Consider the following 26,256-nt stretch of genomic DNA (forward strand, 5'->3'; position numbering starts at 1 on the left):
TATAATATCAAAATGATAATTTATCATCTCTATGGCATTAAATCCGAGTTATTATGAAGTAAAAAACAATGAAATTATGGAAGTAAATATTCTCGCATTTATTGCTACAAATATTGTTCATTCTAGTTCCTACCGCTTTTTACTTATAATATACGTAAAACTGTCATCAAAGTGATTAATTTGATGAAACTTGACTTTTATCAAGGAGTTAAGAAAAAAGGATTCAAATCTCACGCCTTAAATAAAATGAATGGACTAGAATCAGCAGATCCTATAAAACTCGATAGTATGGTAGAAAAAATATGAATCTTTCTACCATACTATCTATATCTATTATTGTAATGTAGAAAGATACAAGCTTAATATAGATGAATCCACAATATGTATCTTCATCCATGTCGATATCAATTAAATATATGTACTGTATATAGTATCTCAATTTTATTTCTTCGCTTGATCTATTTTATTTGTGTTGATTTCAATTAATCAAATAATTGAAAGGCAAGTCTTACGATTTTATAATTCTTTCATTTCATGGATTTGATTTTTTGGTGGATACCGAGATTCCTATTAAAATAATCGAAATGAAGGAAAATGGAATGGAATAGGCATATATTAATTAAATTAATTAAAAAAGAAAACCAAGTAATCTTTTTTGAACATTCCAAAGAAGTAATTCGTTGAGCAACCGATGATGATCCAAAGAGTTCTATGGTAACTTTTCTTCGTATTTCGTTTGAAAAAGGGTATACCTCCGATTTTGAATTTAACTTCTTTGATCTATGATATGAAATGAGTCAATAAAGCATCTCATAAATGAAATTCAAATAAAACAGGGGTAAGTGTCTAATATGTGACTACACTAAGGCAAGATCTTTTTAAATTAAATAAAAAAAGACTTTTTTTTTCTCTTTGAACAGTAAAGAGGAAGGGAAATAAAAACAAGCAAATACAGAAAACAAAGGGGGTTCCTTGTCCCTCATTGTCCGTTTAGAACTCTGGTAAGAGCTGGTTCATCAAAATAGAAAATTTAGGAAGACTTTTTTTGTGTTTTTTTTTTATTTCATCAATTCGATTTATATATCATAATAGATATATATCTTATTCTATCCTATAGGTTTCTATCTGCTATGGTCGTGGACGATCAAGACATGGCAGTCGTGGAGAACCTTTCCCGGTGGAGTTTTTAGTTCCTATGTGATGATGAGCTTAAGAGCTCTATATAATTGTGATAAAATGAGGAACTTTTTATGGGATATTAGGAAGAATAGTTACTCATAAAGAAATAACCAAAATTGATAATTAAAAATAAAATTCTAAAATCTAATTAAAAAAAACTAGTTTTAATAAGAATTAAAAACATAAAATAATAAATAAATGTTTTTAAACATCTTCATCGCTGGATGGTTCGCGAGGTGGGACTGGCGATGAGATATGGAGGTGCTGACAAATCTGCTATAGAGTAACATTAATGTTGTCAAATCATTGAAAACACTACTGCTCGAATCGAGTGAGGCACTCAGAGATGTTAGCATATGAAGTCGTTGCATGAACTGGATGAGAGGGTGGTGGTGGCCAAGTCAGTGGGTCCTCGTGCTATGGAGGGACATCATCAGGAATGTCCTCGTAGGCCTTCTCCTCGGTAGATTGAGCGAGACGATATTGAGGAGGGTAGGTTCCTCAGCTGTAACACCCCAAACCCGAGACCGTCGCTGGAGTCGAACACGAGGTGTTGACAGACTTCAAACCACTTATTGAGAATTTCCCAGACAAGCTGCCAATCTGTGTACTAGTCGCTTCAAAAATCATAACTTGAGTTTTACAACTCGAAAATCAATTTCTTGATTTTTCCCTGAAACTAGACTCATATGTTCATCAACAGATTTTTTTCTAGAATTTTTGGTCAAGCCAATTAGTACAGTTTATTAGTTAAAGTCTCCCATGTTACAGGGGTCGACTACACTGACATTCATGCGTTACAACTGGAATAACTCCCTGTGTAGGGCTTCAATACTGATGTCGTTTGTTTCTATAGAAACTAGACTCAATGAGGAATTTATACATATATGGTATGACTCCTAAATATCTCTGGTTAATTTATAATGAATTTTCAAAGTCGGTAAAGGGAATCCAGAAACCGTTCTGGCCCTGTCTCACGACAACCCAAACATCTTTTAACGTACAACTCATATGACCGTTTCGCTTCTTCCATATGAAAATGGATTCATCAAGGTTCATTTACATAATTTATTCACTATTTAATTCCATTCCTACTATTTTTAGTGATTTTTGACATCCACGTCACTGTTGCTGCCAGCATCTATTTCTAGGGCAGACTTTCTCTAACACATAGTTTCTATGATTCAACCACCCCCTTTTTTTATATATAGTCCAAAATATAATCATGATGAACCATTCTAATGGCTGGTCATTGCCAAACATTTCCGTACTTCTTAATGAGCATATACATACCAAATGATTATAACATTATGCTCAAAACATTTATAAGCCATTTTCGCATGGCTATTCAAAATATTTACATACCAAGCTCAAACAAACATAATAGCCTATACATGCCGAAATGTACTCCAAGACCAACTACGAAGAAAATACCAAAAGTTGTTAACCGGTGTGATGACTTCGATGACGGTCCCGAATACGCAAAAAGTCGAGTCCAAGAAACCTAAAATAGGTGACAAGCAAACACCAAGTGAGTATATAACTCAGTAAGTCATAAGCAATGCACTACCAATCATTAATAACATTATCGCAAGAGGAAACAAAATGGAACGAGGCTAATTACTCCATTCAAACCGAACTATACCATAGTTCCTTAGACCTTTCAACTCAATCACATACAAGTTACACATTCACATTCCATATACAAATCAATAGGATAATTGAAGCATCTCTATACACCATTTTGTTTTCGTCACAATCATACATCTACATGACCTTTCACTCAATCCACGATAATTCTTATGTACGTGACTTCAATTTACATTGTCACATAGGTTCAAACTTACCAAGCTCAACCCCAAATATAAACATAGCGCCTATTAGCCATGAACTCAAGGCTCTTACCCGATCCGCTGTCCGTGAACAACTCAATAGTGTCGCACACTCAAAGTGTCAATAGTGATTCAAAAGCATATAGTGAGTCCGCACACTTAGTGCTATATAATCAACTCGCACACTTAGTGCTATATGATCAAACTCGCACACTTAGTGCTGTACAAGTTTTAAACCCGCACACTTAGTGCCATTCTCATGATCACAATTGTTTATACCCGCACACTTAGTGCCAAATCAACAACTCAATACATCTCACCTCTTTTCCTTTCATTCAATACTTCCATCACCACATACACACATGTATATAAATTCATCATTCCTTTTGGCATAATTACATAGACATTATGTCTATTCAAATCAATACAAAATATATGCTTAGTGACTTACCTTGTGTTGGGTAAAACAGTCCAAGTCGGCTACTCGATGACCTTCGTCTTTCCCTTGCTTGATTCTCCTTCTTTAACTCCTTGAGCTTAATCAATAAATCAACTAGTTTAACCATCTTGCTAAACATTCATAATTCAATTACACATGCATATGTATGTTTGTATATTCGGCAACCATCCTCACTTATTACCCATTTAGTCAACAATCCAAGCCAAGATAAGGCTTCAATATGGTTGCCTCTAACCGAATACATGCACACCAATCTACTTCATTTGGCCAAATATGCATGTCTATGTTGAGGCCAATTTTAAACTTAATACTACACAAAAAAAAAACAGCATACTTTTTACTAACTAACGCATTACATATTGTAGCTCAATACACATCTCTCATTTACTTCATAACCGAAACAACATCACAAGCAAATATACACCTTAAAATAGTATATGTGTCATACCAATTCATCATGTGCAAACATATATTCATGTAGGTGCAAGGGCGAATCTCAAGTTGTTTATATCCAAATATAAACACATATCCAAAGCTCAAATCTTACCTACCATGCAACATGCATGAATCATACTCATGGATATACCATGACCGAATACATCACAACACTATAATTTTGGTCATGATTAAGCAAAGAACTTAATGTCTTACTCAAAATACAAAAAGAAAGTCCAAGAGCCATCAATCCACCATCACATGTATCATTATCAAGCTTGATATTTAGCATGCAATGGCATTAACACCACATTTACTTTGGCTGAATTTCATTCCCATGACATAGCAAAGATTTGAACCATGGCTACCAAGAACATCAAGCTAGCAACTAAAGACATGCATGAATCTCATGGCACAACCTCAAACATACCTTAATCTTGATGCAAGTATATCCAATCTCTTCCTAATCCTCTTCCAAAACAAACATGAAGCAAAATTCCTTCCTTCCTCTAGTACTTTCGGTCAAGAGAGAATGAAAAGATGGATGAACAATTTTTTTCTTTTTTTCTTCCACAATACACGGCAATGGGGGGTTTCACTCACACACACATTTTTTTTTTTTCTTTATTACCCATACTTATTTGTTTATTGTTTCTCCCTAATGCACCAACAAAACATGTTTCATGACATGTTTAGCACATGATTCCTTGTCATGGCCGGCCACTACAACTTGGGGAGGGGAATTTGACATGCAAGTCCTCCCCTTTGACTACATGCACTATTAGGTCCTTATAGATTAGCCTTTCACTTTTCAAAAGTGTCACACAAGTCCTACTAACTGAATTCACATGCAATCGGCTAAATCGGAACTTGAAATTTTCACACATTCATAATTACATATTCTAGACAATAAATATTACATTCAAACATTTCGGTGACTCGGTTTAGCGGTCCTGAAACCACTTCCCGACTAGGGTCAATTTTGGGCTGTCACAACTCTCCCCCACTTAAGAAATTTTCGTCCCCGAAAATCTTACCGGTAAATAGGTTTGGGTAACGCTCTTTCATAGAGCTCTCGGGTTCCCAAGTAGCTTCTTCCATCCCGTGTTTGAGCCATAACACTTTTACTAACGGAACCCTTTTGTTTCGCAACTCTTTCACTTCACGAGCTAGGATACGAATCGGTTCTTCTTCATAACTCATATCGGATTGAATTTCAACCATTGATGGACTAATTACGTGCGACAGATCAGATCTATAGCGTCGAAGCATTGAAACATGGAAGACGTTGTGAATCTTTTCGAGTTCAGGGGGCAAAATCAAACGATACGCAATCGGGCCAACTCGTTCGAGATTTCAGACGCCCAATGAATCTCGGCTCAACTTGCCCTTACGGCCGAATCTGAGTATCTTTTCCAAGGCAAAACTTTAAGAAACACTTTATCTCCCACCGATACTCAATGTCCTTTCGTTTCAAATCCGCTGCACGATTTCGGCGATCTGTGGCCGACTTTAGACTTTCACGGATTACCTTTACCTTCTGCTCAAGATCTTTAATCAAATCCACTCGGAAAATTTTGTTTTCACCGAGTTCGGTCCAAAACAATGGTGTACGGCATTTACGCCGCACAAAGCCTCGTAAGGCACCATCTTGATACTTGATTGAAAACTATTGTTGTAAGCAAATTCAATCAAAGGTAGGTACCGTTCCCATGAACCACTGAACTCGAGGATGCAACATCTCAACATATCCTCAAGTATCTGAATTATCCGCTCGGATTGACCATCGGTTTGGGGTGAAAGGCGGTCTGAAATGCAACTTGGTACCTAAAGCTTCTTGCAATTTCTTCCAAAATCGCGAGGTGAACCTCGGATCTCTATCCGACACCACGTAAATCGGTACCCGTGTAATCTCACAACTGAGAAACGTACAATTCAGCTAGTTTATCCAATGAAAATCAGACGACGGGATAAAGTGAGCCGACTTAGTCGGTCTATCAACAACAACCCAAATCGCATCCTTCTTGCTCACGACAATGGCGGTCCGGACACAAAGTCCATTGTGACTCGATCCCATTTCCACTGGGTATCGTAATCGGTGAAGTAATCCTCAAGGCACTTGATGTTCCGCTTTCACTTGTTGACATATTAAACATCTCGAAACAAAGTCGAGATGTCTCGTTTCATACCATGCCACCAAAACCGACATTTCAAATCGTTGTACATCTTCAGACTCCGGGTGAATTGACATTCGGCTACAATGAGCTTTGTTCGAATCATCGAAATGAGTTCTGAATTTCTTGGAACACACAAACGGTTTCTGAACCTCAAACAATCGTCATCATCAATTTAAAACTCCGATTCCTTGTTCGGAACACATTCGGCCCGTTTTGCAACCAACTCATCGTCAACTTTCTGAGCTTCACGAATTTGATGAGTCAATAATGGTTTGGCCTTTAATTCGGCTACTAACACATTGTCGGGTAAAATAGACAAGTGTACATTCATTGCTCGTAAAGCAAACAGTGATTTCTGGCTTAAGGCGTCCGCAACCACATTTGCCTTTCCCGGGTGATAATCAATGACAAGCTCATAATCTTTTAACAACTCGAGCCAACGTCTTTGTCGCAGATTTAAGTCTCTCTGAGTCATCAAATATTTGAGACTTTTGTGATCCGAATACACATGGCACTTCTCACCAAATAAGTAATGTCGCTATATCTTTAAGGCGAATACGATGGCCGCCAATTCGAGGTCATGGGTAGGATAATTTTTCTCATGTGGCTTTAATTGTCTCGACGCATAGGCCACAACTCGACCTTCTTGCATCAATACGCAACCTAACCCAAGTAGGGTGGCGTCACTATAGATGACAAACTCTTTGCCAGATTCGGGCTGTACTAGAACTGGAGCTTCCGTCAAATGAGTTTTCAATTGGTCAAACTTTTCGACACTTTTCCGTCCATTCAAACTTGACATCTTTCGAAGCGGTTTACGTCATTGGTGTGGCTATCATCGAGAATCCTTTTACAAACCGTCAAGAGTAACCTAAGTCCCAAAAAGCTCCGAACCTCAAGAATATTTCTTGGAGGTTTCCGCTAAGTATGGTTGAAATTTTGCTCGGGTCGACTCGAATACCCGATGCAGATACCACATGACCCAAGAAGCTAACCTCTCTTAACCAGAACTCACACTTGCTAAACTTAGCATATAACTGCTTATCCCGTAATATTTGCAACACTAATCTCAGATGCTCCACATGTTCGATCTCATCTCTTGAATAGACCAAGATGTCGTCAATGAACACAACTACGAACCGATCCAAATACGGTCTGAAGATCCGATTCATCAAATCCATAAATACCACAGGGGTATTAGTGAGCCCAAACGGCATCACTAAGAACTCGTAGTGACCATATCTCGTTTTGAAGGCAGTTTTGGGTATGTCCGAATCTCGGATTCAGAATCGTAATAGCCCGATCTCAAATCTATTTTTGAGAACACCGAGGTTCCTTCAGTTGATCGAACAAATCATCGATACGCAGAACGGATATTTGTTCTTTATTGTCACTTTATTGTCGACGATAGTCGATGCACAACCTCATGGTTCCGTCCTTCTTTTCACAAACAACACCGGTGCACCCTAAGGTGAAAAACTTGGTCGAGCGAAACCTCTATCCGTCAACTCTTGCAACCGAGCTTTCAACTCCTTCAACTCGGTTGGTGCCATACGATCACGGAGCTATCGAAATTGGCGTAGTCCTGTACAAGCTCAATACCAAACTCTACTTCCGAATAGGTGGTAAACCCGTAATTCTTCGAAAAACATCCGGTATTCACAAACCACCGCACGATTCGGTTTTAACTCCTTATCATCAAGTACATACGCAAGGTATGCTTCGCACCCTTTTCTTACATATTTCGGGCCAACATTGATGATATTACGCTTGGCAACCCCTTCAAGTCCGTAGACTCAATTCAATCATCTCGTTATTTGCGCACCTCAAATCAATAGTCTTGCTTTTGCAATTCACAACCGCATCATGCACGGTCAACCAATCTAAACTGAGTATAACATCAAATTCATCAAACGGCAAAAGCATCAGGTCCGCCGGAAAGTAGGACCCTCGGATTACTAGGGGACATTTCTTGCACACTTTGTCGACAAGCACGTATTGACCCAAAGGGTTTGACACTCGAATTACGAACTCAGTAGACGCAACAGGTAGAGTCTTACTGGATGCTAAGGTTTCACATACATATGAATGAGTAGAGCCAGGGTCAATCAACGCAATCACACTAGTATCAAAGAGAGTGAAAGTACCAAGATAACATCGGGGAGGATGCTTCCTCGTGCACGGATGGCATATGCCCTAGCAGAGTACGGTCTCGCACCAACAGCCGTATCGATGGCCCCTCTCTCGACTACCACCCCTACCTCCTGAAATTCTTGGTGGTCTACCTCTAGCTGTCATTCCACTAGGTCTTGCACCTTGCATCCTATTCTTCTCATCAAGCTCCATGCAATCTCTAATGAAGTGGTCCTTCGAACCGCATCCGTAACAAGCCCTATTGGTAGACTTACCCCAACATTCACCTATGTGTCTTCTCCCACATTGGGGGCATTCAGGTTTCTCTTGACGGTTATTGCCCACACTAGCTACCAAGTAGCTCGAGTCCGCCAATGGTCGTGCTCTAATGGAAATTCCCGAAGTCGTCTTCGATTTATTGGTGTCTTCCCTAAACTTCTTTACAGCCGAGAACGGAGCTTTACCCGTCGATCTTTTGCGATAGTCTCTAGCTTCAATTTCAGCCTTCTTCTTCTCCTTTCCAAGTTCCTCCGCCTTGCAGGCTCGTTCAACTAGTGTTACGAATTCTTTTATCTCCAAAATACCCACTAGTAGCTTTAGATCTTCATTCAATCCTTCTTCAAACCTCTTGCACATAGCAACCTCATCAGCCACACACTCCGAGCATACCGATCGAGTCTTACGAACTCATGTTCAGATTCGACATCACATCATACGGCCTTGCTTGAGTTCCAAGAATTCCTTACGCTTTTGATCGATGAACTGTTGACTAATATATTTCTTTTGAAACTCCGCTTGAAAGAAATCCCAAGTAACTCGCTCGTTTGGAACTATGGAAATCAAGGTCCTCCACCAATAGTAGGTGAGTCTCGCAACAAGGATATAGCGACTTTAGAAATTCATCGGTGTGCATGATAGTTCATCAAACACCGAATGGTGTTATCAAGCCAGAACTCGGCCTTTTCGGCATCATCAGTAACTATGGCCCTGAACTCTTCAGCCCCGCTTCCTAATCAAGTCTACAGGTGGCTTACTCAGCCTCACGTGGTCAAGAATCGATGGCATTACGGGCTCTTGGGGTGGATTATTCAAATTGGGAATTGTTGGACAGCCGGATTGGTTCGGGCATATTATGCGACCCACTCATTCATCATGGTAAAGAAGGCTTGTTTAGCCCCCTCACCTTGATTATTCGCTGATGACTGAGGTCCAACAGGCGGCGTCCCTTGTGCAGGAGCAGCCGCTACACTTTCAACGTCATCCACCAAGGTTCTCTCTACATCGGGATCCATTTACTAATCAAACAAAAATTTTAACCGTCAGAAGTCATCACACATTTAAACATTAACATTAAGGCATGTATAGCTAGACTCATACGTGCTATGGTAGTCCTAGAACCGACTAAACCATAGCTCTGATACCAATAAAATTGTAACACCCGAACCCGAGACCGTCACGAGTCGAACACGAGGTGTTGATGACTTCAAACCACTTATTGAGAATTTCCCGCACAAGCTGCCAATCTGTGTACTAGTCGCTTCAAAAATCATAACTTGAGTTTTACAACTCGAAAATCAATTTCGTGATTTTTCCCTGAAACTAGACTCATATGTACATCTACAGATTTTTTTCTAGAATTTTTGGTAGAGCCAATTAGTACAGTTTATTAGTTAAAGTCTCCCATGTTACAGGGGTCGACTACACTGACCTTCGTGCGTTACAACTGGAATAACTCCCTGTGTAGGGCTTAAATACTGATGCTGTTTGTTTCTATAGAAACTAGACTCAAAGATGAATTTATACATATATGGTATGACTCCTAAATATCTCTGGTTAATTTATAATGAATTTTCAAAGTTGGAACAGGGAATCCAGAAATGTTTCTGGCCCTGTCTCACGAAAACCCAAACATCTTTTAACGTACAACTCATATGACCGTTTCGCTTCTTCCATATGAAAATGGATTCATCAAGGTTCATTTACATAATTTATTCACTATTTAATTCCATTCCTACTATTTTTAGTGATTTTTGACATCCACGTCACTGTTGCTGCCAGCATCTATTTCTAGGGCAGACTTTCTCTAACACATAGTTTCTATGATTCAACCACCCCCTTTTTTTATATATAGTCCAAAATATAATCATGATGAACCATTCTAATGGCTGGTCGTTGCCAAACATTTCCGTACTTCTTAATGAGCATATACATACCAAATGATTATAACATTATGCTCAAAACATTTATAAGCCATTTTCGCATGGCTATTCAAAATATTTACATACCAAGCTCAAACAAACATAATAGCCTATACATGCGAAATGTACTCCAAGACCAACTACGAAGAAAATACCAAAAGTTGTTAACCGTGTGATGACTTCGATGATGGTCCCGAATACGCAAAAAGTCGAGTCCAAGAAACCTAAAATAGGTGACAAGCAAACACCAAGTGAGTATATAACTCAGTAAGTCATAAGCAATGCACTACCAATCATTAATAACATTATCGCAAGAGGAAACAAAATGGAACGAGGCTAATTACTCCATTCAAACCGAACTATACCATAGTTCCTTAGACCTTTCGACTCAATCACATACAAGTTACACATTCACATTCCATATACAAATCAATAGGATAATTGAAGCATCTCTATACACCATTTTGTTTTCGTCACAATCATACATCTACATGACCTTTCACTCAATCCACGATAATTCTTATGTACGTGACTTCAATTTACATTGTCATATAGGTTCAAACTTACCAAGTTCAACCCCAAATATAAACATAGCGCCTATTAGCCATGAACTCAAGGCTCTTACCCGATCCGCTGTCCGTGAACAACTCAATAGTGTCGCACACTCAGTGTCAATAGTGATTCAAAAGCATATAGTGAGTCCGCACACTTAGTGCTATATAATCAACTCGCACACTTAGTGCTATATGATCAAACTCGCACACTTAGTGCTGTACAAGTTTTAAACCCACACACTTAGTGCCATTCTCATGATCACAATTGTTTATACCCGCACACTTAGTGCCGAAATCAACAACTCAATACATCTCACCTCTTTTCCTTTCATTCAATACTTCCATCACCACATACACACATGTATATAAATTCATCATTCCTTTTGGCATAATTACATAGACATTATGTCTATTCAAATCAATACAAAATATATGCTTAGTGACTTACCTTGTGTTGGGTAAAAACAGTCCAAGTCAGCTACTCGATGACCTTCGTCTTTCCCTTGCTTGATTCTCCTTCTTTAACTCCTTGAGCTTAATCAATAAATCAACTAGTTTAACCATCTTCCTAAACATTCATAATTCAATTACACATGCATATGTATGTTTGTATATTCGGCAACCATCCTCACTTATTACCCATTTAGTCAACAATCCAAGCCAAGATAAGGCTTCAATATGGTTGCCTCTAACCGAATACATGCACACCAATCTACTTCATTTGGCCGAATATGCATGTCTATGTTGAGGCCAATTTTACACTTAATACTACACAAAAAAAAACAGCATACTTTTTACTAACTAACGCATTACATATTGTAGCTCAATACACATCTCTCATTTACTTCATAACCGAAACAACATCACAAGCAAATATACACCTTAAAATAGTATATGTGTCATACCAATTCATCATGTGCAAACATATATTCATGTAGGTGCAAGGGCCGAATCTCAAGTTGTTTATATCCAAATATAAACACATATCCAAAGCTCAAATCTTACCTACCATGCAACATGCATGAATCATACTCATGGATATACCATGACCGAATACATCACAACACTATAATTTTGGTCATGATTAAGCAAAGAACTTAATGTCTTACTCAAAAATACAAAAAAGAAAGTCCAAGAGCCATCAATCCACCATCACATGTATCATTATCAAGCTTGATATTTAGCATGCAATGGCATTAACACCACATTTACTTTGGCCGAATTTCATTCCCATGACATAGCAAAGATTTGAACCATGGCTACCAAGAACATCAAGCTAGCAACTAAAGACATCCATGAATCTCATGGCACAACCTCAAACATACCTTAATCTTGATGCAAGTATATCCAATCTCTTCCTAATCCTCTTCCAAAACAAACATGAAGCAAAATTCCTTCCTTCCTCTAGTACTTTCGGTCAAGAGAGAATGAAAAGATGGATGAACAATTTTTTTCTTTTTTTCTTCCACAATACACGGCAATGGGGGTTTCACACACACACATTTTCTTTTCTTTCTTTATTACCCATACTTATTTGTTTATTGTTTCTCCCTAATGCACCAACAAAACATGTTTCATGACATGTTTAGCCCATGATTCCTTGTCATGGCCGCCACTACAACTTGGGAGGGAATTTGACATGCAAGTCCTCCCTTTGACTACATGCACTATTAGGTCCTTATAGATTAGCCTTTCACTTTTCAAAAGTGTCACACAAGTCCTACTAACTGAATTCACATGCAATCGGCTAAATCGGAACTTGAAATTTTCACACATTCATAATTACATATTCTAGACAATAAATATTACATTCAAACATTTCGGTGACTCGGTTTAGCAGTCCCGAAACCACTTCCCGACTAGGGTCAATTTTGGGCTGTCACATCAGCGCTTTTCGATCATCCTCATGCTAAGCATGCTCGAGATGCCTTGTGGAGACATCTGGCCAATGAGGGTTAAGGATGATTCTTGGGCTGCAGTGCTGAGGAGACCAAAGTGTCAAGCCAACTGAGTAACATAGGGGCCAATGGAGATGACCCCCTTCCTATGCCGCTCCATCTGGTGCAGAATCGCAAGGGCGATGAAATAGGTAAGGTCAATGACATGCCCGTGCGATATGCACCATAAACAGTAGGCGTCGTGAGTGTTGACGACGCCAGTGCTCTCTCGCCATCCTATAATCGTGTGGGCCAAAATGGCATGTAGGTACCTCAGATATGGAGGGAGAGCCAATGACTTGGAGCGGCTAGGATTGTAGGTGGCCCCACCTAGTACTAGTGAGTCCCATCACCGTGAAGGAGAACGATGGACATGGCGGTTGAGAGCATGTAAGTCATTCTCCTCCTTGAATTCTTTCGTATATAAACCCAGCGCTGTACCAAATTTTGAGGCGCTGAGTTGGCAGACTAACCCGCCTGCGAAACTGGACCGTGCCGGGATCATCGTAGTTCGTCATTACAGTCTGAAGATGGAACATTGAGCATAGTTCCATCGTGATCTCGAGGTATGTTGGCTCAATGATCCCAAAGAACAGCTCCCAAAGGTCAGTGGTTAGGAGAGCCCGAATTGCTTTAGCCAACTGAACTTGTTCTACCACGACCCAGTCGATCCAGCGGCCCGCAATTACATGTCGGGCCCGGAGTATTTGGAATAGTTCTTCTTGGGGCTCGATGGGGAACTTTAAGAAAGGGTGACGAACTTCCGTGGTAGGACCCGAGGAAGATGACGCTCCCTTCCTTTTCTTTGAAGCAGGGACAACGGCTTTTTTTCCATGTGAAGACGACATTCTGAACCTGCAATCAAAACCATTACTTTGTTTTGATAAGTGGACGAGGAAGAATGTATTTAAATTCAAAAAGTCATAGATTATGACTAATACCTCAGCCATAACTATTATCACTTAACAATTCTAATCAAACTAATCCATTTTATAGCATACTTTTGTTGTAACACCCCGAACCCGAGACCATCGCCGGTGTCGGACACGAGGGGTTAACAAACCAAGTTCACTTGTTTTGCCCACCAATTTGACATTTCCAGTCAGGCTGGAAAACTGCGTCACCGTCGGCTTAAAAATCATATCTCGAGTTTCAAAACTCAGAAACTGGTTTCGTAAATTTTCCATGAATTTAGACTCATGTATCTATCCATGTATTTATTTCTAGAATTTTTTGTCGGGCCAATTGGTACAGTTTATTAGTTAAAGTCACCCATGTTACAGGGATTGACTGCTCTGACCTTCGCGTGTTACAACTTGAATATCTCACTGTACAGAACTTTAATACTGGTGCCGTTTGTTTCTAATGAAACTAGACTCAAAATTGAATCTGTACATATAAGGCATGACTCCTAATTCTTTCTGGATAATTTATAGAAAATTTTTAAAGTTGCGACAGGGGACCCAGAAACCGTTCTGGCCCTGTCTCACAATAGCTTTAATATCTCTTAACATGTAACTCCTATGACCATTTCGTTTCTTCCATATGAAAATAGACTCATCAAGGTTCATTTACATAGCTTATTCACTATTTAATACCATTCCTACAAATTTTGGTGATTTTTCACATTCACGTCACTGCAGCTGGCAGCATCTGTTTTTAAGGTAGGTCTTACCTATTTGGTAGTCTCCATGAACCAACTAGTCTTGCCATACATAGGTTCATATATGATCATTTTAACCATGCCAATGGCTGATCATGTGACCAACATTCCCATTTCCAATCCATGGTCACATCATGACACCAAATATATACATATACAAACCGCAAATATTCTAAGTCGATACTTCACTTTTACAAGCCATTTTCGCATGGCCGTACACAAATACATCACAACATATTTAACCAACAAGGGGTAGTCCTATACATGCCATTTCAAAGTTCAACCAAAAATTTATACCAAAATAGAGATGTTGATAGTGTGGATGACTTCGACTTTATTGATCCCGAATCCGATTGCTATCGAGCGAAATCTATAAAACAGAGAGCCAAAATAACGGGGTAAGCATTTTTATGCTTAGTAAGTCTCAAGGAATATAATCAACTCTAATTACAGCAATACATTCACATAGCCAAATGCGTCATTTCATTAATACACATTCTTACTTCACACTTCATCATTATATACTTTCACAAAGTATCAATCAATTCAATAACTGAAATTCATTAGTCGATTGAGCGAATGTTGCTCAAACATGTCGACTTTCCAATGCACATATAAACGTACCTTATTCTTTGGGCTTCTCGAGTGTACTAATTGAATTTATTACAGCAACCAACACTCACCTCCAGCCCAAGATTCTTCGGAATATAACCGGATATAAGCATGTGCACAAATGCCTTCGGGTCTTAGCCCGGATAGAATGACTCGCACGAATGCCTTCGGGTCTTAGCCCGGATATAGCCGCTAGCACAATTGCCTTCGGGTCTTAACCCGGATATAATTTCCAGCATAATTGTCTTCGGGGCTTAGCCCGGATATCATTCAATTTCTCATGCACACATACATCAATAATCATTGGACATACATATTTCATTTTCGTTACTAAGGCTCAAACACAATTATAATCATTAGCATAATCGCCTTCGGGACTTAGCCCGGGTAGAATTCGAATACCCATACACACATAAATCAATAATCAATACATCCATATTTCATTCCACATAATTCAATTAAGGTCACTTCTTGAGGACTTACCTCGGATGTTGTCGAACGGCTTTTACGGCTATTCGATCACTTTTTCCTTCCCCTTGTCCAATTGTGGCCCTCTTAGCTCTTGAGCTAATTCAAACAAATTCAATCTATTATAACCTCATTGTGCTAGCTTATGGCGAATATGACAAGGAGTTTAAATGGTCATATGGCCACTCTTTAGCTTGAATACACAATGGTCATGCACATTTTATACTACATCAAGCAATTCAATACAATTTATTCGAGCATCAAGGAAAAGCTAAGGCCTTCAATAGGCTACCCAAGGCCAATATTCATGTACATGTTGAGGCCAATTATGCACTTAATACCTCACAAAAACAGCATGCATTTTACTAGTTAATGCTTTGCATATTGTTGCTCAAAACTTATAATATAGCATCGAGCACTCATATGTGTGCTAGGTCGAATGTGCTTGCAATTTCACATTCATTCTTCAACATCTTCTTCTTTAAACAAACATATTCATCACTTAGTTCATAACCAAACATCATGTGCAAACATATATATACATATATGAGCATGGCGAATTTCAAGGTGTCCATAGCCATCCAAAACACAAATTTTAACTAACATGCAAGAAGCATGAACCATGCTTATGAATGCATCATGGCGAATATGACAATCATGCTCCTTTTCAACTTCAATCATGATTAAACAAAAGAAAACTCAAAATTTTACTCAAGAGTAGACAATCCATCATTGCATGCATCATTATCAAGCTTTACACTTAGCATGCAATGGCTTTATCACCATAACAACTTTGGCCAAATACCATTTCCATGGCATAACAAGGATTTGAGCCATGGCTAACATGCACATCAAGTTAGCAACCAAAACATGCATGAAACTCCTAACACAACCTCATACATACCTTAATCTTGATGCAAACTTAGCCAAATCTCCTTCTAGATCTCTTCCAACCCAAGCATGAAGCAAAAGTCCTCCCCTTTTCCTTAGTATTTTCGGCCAAGAAGTGAAAATGGATGAACACAACAAAATTTTTTCTTCCTTCTTTCTCAACTCACGGCAAGGGGCATCCAAGCTCATCTTTCTTTTTTTTTTTCATTTTTATGCTTATTTTTATTATAATACTTCCTACATGACTCACTAGCCAAACATGTTGGAAACATGTTTTCCCTTGCCCATCATGCCCACCTTGGCATTTGACATGCCCATCAAATTTGGGGAATTTGACATGCAAGGACAACATTTTCCTAGTGTGCATCAATAGGCCTCTTCAACATTTGCCTATCTCATTTCTAAGTTTTCTCACACAAGTCCTTTCTAGTGAAATTCACCTTTATAACACTAAATCAATCATCATAAAATGTCATACATGAGCACGCACATATTATAGGTATCAAAATAAATTTTTAATTATTTTTATGCTTCGGTTTTGTGGTCCCGAAACCACATTCCGACTAGGGTCAATTTTGGGCTGTCACATTTGTGGCATTGCATGATAATAGCATGAATAATAATAATAAATTGGCAAACAATAAGAAGCATTTGAAAAGTATGAGGATTGAGTTAGAATATTTGAAAAAGGCATAAGTATTCCACCTATCCTAACCATGAATATTTTACTTTTAACTAATCAAATGGAGTAAAGAAATCTTGTAATGAAAAAAAAAAAAAACTTGAACATGAAAAAAAATGAAAATTATTCTAGATTATGACATTTAAAAGTATGAAAATAACATAAAAACTTGCATATTATTATGATAAAAATCCTTAGAAATAATTAAAATAGACAAGAAAGAAGTAAACAAATGCTAGGAAGGGAGGATTGAGAGTCCAAAATAGAGTTGGGGGCAGCGCATGGGCGTGACAGGGTGGCCGTGGGGAATTGCAGCGGCTAGGGTTAAGGTTTTTTTTGAGTGGGGAAGACAATGAATAGTGCAGCGTATTTATAGATTTTGGGGCACACGGCCAGGTAACATGCCTGTGTTCCCCAATTTCGGCCCGTGTGATTCACGAATTTTGAATTTGGGCGCGTCTGACATTTAGTCCATGCCTGTGTTCCTTAAGCGTGTGGGTGCACACGGCCGTGTCACACAGCTGTGTCTGTCGTTGTTCGCTTCTCCCACGCCCGTGTATGAAGACCCACGCCTGTGTCAATCTAATAGGTTCGACCGCGGGTGATAGACACGGGCGTGTCGCACACCCGTGCTGATTTAACAGGTTCGCCCATGGTTCTTCCACATGGGCGTGTCGCACGCCCGTGTTGTTTTGGTAGGCTCGACCACGACCATGTCGCATGACTGTGGCGTTTTATCGTAGCCCGTGTTTGGGGAAATCTTTGCCTTATTTTCACACGGCGCTAAGCACGCCCGTATGCTTGGCCGTATCTCTATGGAAAGCCTATATTCAAGAGCTCTGTTAGTAAGTTAGGTGTTGAAGACTAAATTTTAAAGAAGTTAATACAGTTAGTGCTCGAGTTGCTTCCCGAGAAGTGCTTATTTATAGTCTAAGCTTGATTTACCTCTACATTGAATGATCATGGTGGTTTGAGAAGTTTATACTCCTCATTCCTGCTATCAATCTCGGCAAAATAAGGTTTTAAACGAGTGTTGTTTACCTTAAAAGTGCCGAACTTGGGATGACTCACCTCGACCGTACCGAATTGGAAAATGCTAAGTACCGTAAGAGGGATTTCTTCATTCGGTGTGGTAGCGACAAAGTGGGGATCTGCGGCATCTAAAAAGACTCTATCTCCAACCTTAAGTTGATTTGGAAAGGTATTAAGCTCGTTCTGTCGTAGATTCAGTTTGTTGGGTGTTCTCGGTTTATGCGTCCACCGTTCATCTAGCTCTTTGATTTGTAGCCTTTGATCTTCTTGAATACGTCCTCTACTATTGCTTGAGAATGGCTCATGCACTACCTTCAGACTCATTTCCTGCAAAGAAGGTTGCACTATATTGTCAGTTTTAGTAGAATGGTTTAGACAATCACCTTCAATTTCCAATGTGTTGTTGGAATTGCGAGCTTGAAGGCTGATTGTTTCGTCTCCCTCATGGAGTGTGAGTTCACCAGTGCCAACATCAATAATTATTTTAGTAGTTGCTAAAAAGGGCCTTCCTAGAATTAAAGGAGTGTTGCTATCCTCCTCTATGTCTAGAACAATGAAGTCAACGGGAAATATAAATTTATCGATTTTAACTAGCACATCTTCAATAATACCCCTAGGGAATCTTATAGTTTTATCTACTAATTGAATGCTCATCCTAGTCTGTTTGGGTTTCCTGAGAGCTAGTTGCTTAAACATTTTGTAAGGCATGACGTTGATACTTGCCCCTAAATCAGCTAATGCATTATTAACATCTAAACTACCAATTAAGCAAGGAATCGTAAAACTCCCTGGATTTTTTAATTTGTTCTGTAGCTTATTTTGCTGAATAGTTGAGCACACTGTGTTTAGCTCCACATGCGACGCCTCGTCCAACTTCTGTTTATTTGCTAAAAGCTTCTTTAAAAATTTCATTGCGTTTGGCATCTGCGATAGAGCTTCAATAAACAGTAAGTTAATGTGTAATTTTTTTAAGAGTTTAAGGAATTTACCAAATTGTTCATCTGAGCGGTCTTTCCTTGTCGTGCTAGGGTATGGCACACGAGGTTTATATTCGACATTCACTGATTTGTTTTTTTATGACTTACGTCACCTTGACCTTTGCTTACCACAGTTTCTTGCCTCGGTTCTGGTTCAGGCTCAACGACTCCTTCGTCATCTTGAATATTAATTGCATTGAGCTATTCCCTTGGGTTGGGTTCAGTATTACTTGGCAAGCTACCTTGTGGTCGTTCGAAGATTAGTTTGGAAAGCTGGCCGGCCTATCTGAGTTTCGAGCCCTTATATTGACGCTTGTTGATTTTTAAGTGCTATCTCGGTGTTCTAAAAATGGGTTTCTGACACCGGTATAAACTTTGAGAGCATCTCTTCAAGGTTCGGCTTCTTTTCTTGTTGATAGGGTGGTTGTTGAAAACCCGGCAGATGTTGGGGTCTTTGATTTCCTTGACCGCCCCACGAGAAATTGGGGTGGTTCCTCCAACCTGCACTGTAAGTGTTACTATATGGGTTATTTTGGGATCAAGAGTTATTGTTTCCCATATATTGGACTTGTTCCTCCTCGATGCTAGGGTTGAAGGGTTGATACTCTGTGCATGCTCCTCCTCCATTCGTCTCGCACCTCATTACTGGATGTACCTGAGTAGAACCAAGTAAACCATCAGTCTTTTTATTTAGAAGTTCTACCTAATTTGACAGCATAGTAACCGAATCGACATTATAAACGCCTACTGTTTTAATTGGTTTAGTCCTCATGACTTGCCACTGATAGTTATTCAGTGACATCTCCTCTATAAACTCATAGGCATCTTCAGGTGTTTTATTATTGATGGTTCCGCCAGCAGCTGCGTCAACCATTTATCGAGTCGAAGGATTCAGGCCATTATGGAACGTTTGAACTTGTAGCCAAAGCGGTAACCCATGGTGAGGGTACCTTCTCAATAAGTCTTTGTATCTCTCCCATGTATCATAAAAAGTTTCTAGGTCCATCTGCACAAACAAAGAGATATCATTGTGTAATTTAGCCGTTTTAGCCGACGGAATATATTTTAATAGAAATTTTTCGGTCATTTGTTCCCAAGTAGTGATTGACCCTCGTGGTAATGAGTTCAACCACTGTTTAGCTTTATTTCTCAATGAAAAAGGGAATAACCAAAGACGAATGGCATCATCAGAAACACCATTAATTTTAAATGTATCACATAGTTCCAAGATGTTTGCTAAGTGAGCGTTGGGATCCTCATCTTACAAACCATCAAACTGAACAAATTGCTGTATCATGTGAATAGTGTTAGGTTTTAGTTCAAAGTATTTGCAGCTACAGCAGGTCTAACTATGCTCAATTCAGTTCCTGTTAAAGAAGGTTTAGCATAATCATACATAGTGCGTGGAGCAGGATTTTGATTAACCGCAATTGCAAGAGGTAGTTGATTATCTTAGTTTTCAGCCATCTCTTCGGTTGGGGGTTGAGTATCGTCCTCTTTCTCGTTCTTTGTGTATCTTAAGCTTTGCCTTATTTCTCTTTGGTTTCTGCGAACTGTGCGATCGATTTCTTCATTAAAAAGTAGTGGTCCTAACGGGTTTCTTCTAGTCATAAACTATAAAAACCTGCCAAGAGAAAGAAAAAAGTAAATTAATAAATAATAATAATAATTAAATTAAATTGCAAGAAAAATAAATGGCTAAAATAATAAAAATTGAGCGTTCCTAATATCTTAGTTCCCCGGTAATTCGTGATAGGTTTTAGATATTTACAATTAATCGTTCTTGAAACTAACTATTATCGCGATGTAGGCAAGTGTACCTATCGAACAGTAGTATAGTTTTAGCAAGATCAGATTGTCGAACCCAAAGGAACTAAAAGTAATTGTAATGACTACCTTTTTATTATCTAGCCTAAGAATAAAGAGATTTTGTTTTAACTAACTAATTATCTAAACTAAGAATTCACAGAGAATGGAATTGGGGAATTGCTTTTGGGAAAGTCAATTGAATTAAGACAATACCTAAGGAAAAATCCATCTAGACTGTACTTGTTATTCTGACTCCGAATCAGACGATTTATTCATTTAACTTGTTCCGTAGAGATCCCTAAGTTATGTTATTATCCCTATTCAAGACTAATAACATCTAATCCCTAGATTGAATAATTGAGACCTTTCTCTAATTAACATCCTAGGGTTGCATTAACACGATCTATGGATCCCCTTAATAGGTTTCACCCTAATCCGGCAAAATCTTGTCACCCGACGTCTAGGCGTGCAAACAACTCCGCTTAATTATGACAAATGTACTCTTAGACAGGTCTATTCCTCCTCCTAATAAGAGCTTATCTTGAATCAAGATCCGGGATATCAAAACAAGAATTAAGAACACATAATTAAGAACAAGTTAAATATTTATCATACAATTCAGAAAATAATAACAAGATTCATCTTAGGTTTCATTCCCCTTAGGTATTTAGGGGTTTTATTTCATAACTAAATAAGAAAACATCTCAGAATAATAAAGAATACAAAACATAAAGAAAACCCAAAACTTCTTAAGGGGAAATTGAGGAGAGATCTTCAATCTTGATGGTGAATCCGGCTTCTGAGATGGATCAATCGGCTTCCTTGGAGTAATTCCTTACTCCCTATTATGTGTCTCCTTTTCTTCCTCCTCTAGTGTGTATTTATAGGCTTCGGAATGCTTAAGAACCCTTAAAATTAGCCTTTTCCGAATTGGACTCAACTTGGGCTCGGCAGGGACACGCCCGTGTGACACGCCTGTGTGCGATTACTTCAGGCCATGCTTGAGCCTGCCAAATTGACACGGCCATGTGGTCTTCCCGTGTGAGGAGGTCCAGGCCATGTTGATTTCGTACTTTAGCCCATTTTTTTCATTTTTGGCCCGTTTCTCGTTCCTTTCGCTTTTCTATGCTCTCCTAAGTATAAAACATGAAACTAAAGCATTAGGAGCATCGAATTCACCAATTCTAATAAGAAATCATCCATAAAATGCATTAAACATGGGGTTAAAATATGTATAAATTAGGGTTTATAGTTGGTCCTATACGTCCTACCAATGGCTGAGTATATCGATATATGTTGCGGATAATTGACAGCTTGTGTGAGCAGCACCGCGTAGCTATGTCTTGAAAGACAGCTTGTGTGAGTAAGCCCGTTCATAGCTTGAGAGCGAGCAACTATGTGATATGAGACTTGGGTAGCTTTGGCTATATATGTGGCACTAAGAGTGCAAATTTCCCGAGTATTTGACATTTTTATTCCGAGTGGTTTATGGGTATGTCAAAGATGAGAATATATGTAAGTTCATTTCGAGATGGTTCAGGTATGCATGTAAAGCTCAAGTTTATTAAATGCTTAAAATGATGAAAATGAGGTAAGTTTGGTGATGGAATGAATTATGATCATGCGACTGTTGTAACACCCCTAACTCGTATCCGTCGCTGAAATTGGATTACGAGGCATTACCAGATAATACACATCATTCACATACATTTATACATACAATATCAAAATCCATTCATCTCAAACATATTGTCCCTTCTAAGGACCTATGAGACCTTAAAACATGCTTAGAAGTGGTTCGGGACTAAACCGATAACATTTGCAAACTTTAAAAAACTTAGAAAATTTTTAAACATATAAGAGTCACACGCCCGTGTGAACCAGAAATGCCTATGCCATAGCCCGTATGAAAACAGGGCATATATACTGACTCGCACCACATGGCCGAGGACACACCCATGTGCCAGGCCGTGTGAAATCGAAGGGGGTTACTGACTTGGGTCACACGGCCGACCACACGCCCATGTGCCAGCCCGTGTGCTACCGCAGCTAGTAGACACTCCTGTGTGTCTAGGCCGTGCCAAAATTGTACGATATATTGACTTTAATTCAAAGGGTGCCCCAGGGGACACACAACCGTGTAGCATGATCATGTGTCGCACACAGTTGAGACACATGCCTGTGTCTCTACCCGAGTGGACAAAAATAAGCCATTTGCAAAGCCAAATTGCCACTTTTTTTCTCATGTTCACCTAGCCATCAAAATAATATCAATTCATCACATATATGGGTAGCCAAAACATACCAAATCACATATAATTCATGTTATTTCATAATCAACCATTTCACTACTTAAATTCTCAACCACAATCATGCCAAAACAATCAAACATGTATAACTTCTAAATGCATTTGATCATCATCTTATCACCTATTTTAAACCACAAGACTTACCATTTTAACATCCCATAATCAAGCCATCACATAAGCATTATATATATCATATAACTTACTTATCAAACACATCATTTAGGTCAACTAAAATGACCAAATACATACTAACATTTACAAGCCAAAAGTAAGCCAAATGTCATGGCTTAAATCATAATTCAAAACATATCATCAATTCACTAGCCTATACATGCCATATACCATATTTACAAGCATCCAAAAATACCAACAAGTAGTCGATAGTGTGATGATGGTTCCCGATGTCCGAGCTAGCTTCGATAATCTATAAAACAATGACAAATAACACACATAGTAAGCTTCATAGCTTAGTAAGTTCATACCAACAATACTCAACAGTTCATAATATACAAATCATCAATTTAACAAACACTTAGTAATTCTCATATTATCATTCAATTATAATTCATGACCGCTTATCTTGTATATACAAACTCATCAAGCTTTATACACATAGTATCGACTACCACATAGTTATAGTACGTACTTGCACTTTCTCGAATTTATTTATCTCATTCTCACCTCTTTGTTCAATACATTAAACCATTCGGATATCTTTCAATGCTTTATGAACTCGCACCCTTACTGCATACATGTTTAGCCGAAGCTATAATGATTTCGCACACTTAGTGCCATCACCTTAAACTGAAGCTCTTTCGGTATTGCACACTTAGTGCCACACGAAACCAAAACTACTTCAACTCGTACGCTAAGTGGTGCATATAGCTGAAGCTATCTCAAAAACGCACACTAAGTGCCAAACATAGTCAATTTGTTGTCATACACATTTGTAATCACATAAATACAGTTTATACACTATCAAAGCATTAAAAGTATAATTGTAACAATGTCTATCATGTACAAACTTATCTCGTACTCGAAACTGATAAATCAGATCGATTACACGATAACCTTCGATTTTCCCCGATCTAAATTCGAATTCTTTCTTTCTTGATCTATATGTATTAAAAATTAACCCATTTAATCACCAATTCATTCAATTTAATCCACAAACACATATTTGGGCATCTTTGCACTTTAGCCTCTAAAGTTCTACATTTATTCAATTTAATCCCTAATTCACAAAAACACAAATTACACAAAATTTAATTACACCCAAGCCTAATCGAATTTCCTAGGGACTCTTAACAGCCAAAAAATTTCATTTATTTCACAATTTCACCCTTCAATTTACACTTTTCTCAATTTAATCCCTAATTGACATTTTTGTCAAAAATCACTTTACAAAACATGTATATCAAGTACTAAGATCTCATAATTCATCATCAAACATTAGAAAACACATGAGGTCATCATTGGAAACTTTTAAAATCATCAACACTTTCAGAAATTGAGGCATGGGCTAGCTAGTACTCAAAGAAATGATCACAAAAACATAGAAATCATCAAAAATTGAGTAAAACTGGACTTACAATTGAGCAATGGAGTAGCCGAAATTTAAAAACCTAAAAATGACTTGTTCTTCTCTTCCTATTCGACCAAGAAAATGAGAAATAAGCTTAAAATTGATTTTGTGTTAATTAACACATAATAATTTTACAAGTACTATTATAACCTTAATTAAAAGCCATCAAATTCCATGATATTAAGGCCATTTATGTCTATTCTCACTATCAATGGTTTAGTCACAACATAAGGAGCTTTCATTTAATAAATCATGGCAATTAGACACCTTTATCAAAAAGAATGCAACTTTTGCATTTAACGCAATTTAGTCATTTTCTCAAATTAACCACTTAAACAATAAAATTATTTTATGAAACTTTCACACATACATAATCATATGTTGTAAACATCAAAAATAATATTAAAATAATTTTCAAACCTCGAATTTGTGGTTCTAAAACCACTGTCCCGATTTAGCTAAAATCGGGCTATTACAACTCTCCCCTTTAGGGATTTTTATCCCCGAAAATTTTATAGCAAATAGGTTTGGATATTGCTTTCTCATAGCATCCTTAGGTTCCCACGCAGCTTTTTCAACCTCTTGTCGACGCCATAATACTTCCACTAATGCAATTTCCTTATTTCTCAACTCTTCGATCTCATGAGGTAGAATTTGGATTGGTTCTTCACCATACGATAAATCTGACTGAATCTCAACTTCAGTTGGGTAAATGACATGTGAAGGGTCAGGTTTGTACCTTCGTAGCATTGATACAGGAAACATGTTATGAATCTTTTCTAACTCAGACGGCAATGCTAGCCGATAAGCAACTGGTCCAACTCGTTCAATAATCTCATACGGCCCGATGAATCTCAGATTCAATTTGCCTTTACAACCGAATCAAAGTATTTTCTTCCACGGTGAAACTTTCAAAAACACTCTATCTCTGGTCTGAAACTCAATATCTTTTTGTTTCAAGTCTACATAGGATTTCTGACGATTTGACGCTGCTTTCAAACTATCACGGTTCACTTTCACTTTCTCTTCTGTTTCTCTAATTAGATCAACCCTGTGAATTTTATTCTCGCTTAGCTCAGTCTAGTACAACTGTGTTCTACACTTATGACCATATAGAGCTTCGTACGGTGCCATTTTGATACACGATTGAAAACTATTATTATACGCAAATTCAATCAACGACAAACACTATATAACATCTCAACATATCCTCAAGTATTTGTATAACTTGCTTGGATTCACCATCTGACTGCGGGTGAAACGCGATATTGAAATGTAACTTTGTACCCAGTGCGTCTTGCAATTTATTCCAAAACCTCGATC

At 38.3% G+C, this 26,256-nt stretch overlaps 1 non-coding gene across 1 annotated transcript; it reads left to right on the forward strand.

Annotated features, from left to right (window-relative positions):
* Positions 1-20,162: 20,162 nt before the first annotated feature.
* LOC128283309 (small nucleolar RNA R71) lies at positions 20,163-20,268 on the forward strand. Its single transcript, XR_008273650.1, has one exon. It is a non-coding gene; the product is annotated as a small nucleolar RNA R71 (small nucleolar RNA).
* The last annotated feature ends 5,988 nt before the right edge of the window (positions 20,269-26,256 follow it).

Source organism: Gossypium arboreum, chromosome 10 (genome assembly GCF_025698485.1).
Source record: "Gossypium arboreum isolate Shixiya-1 chromosome 10, ASM2569848v2, whole genome shotgun sequence".
In the NCBI taxonomy this organism is placed as follows: Eukaryota; Viridiplantae; Streptophyta; class Magnoliopsida; order Malvales; family Malvaceae; genus Gossypium; species Gossypium arboreum.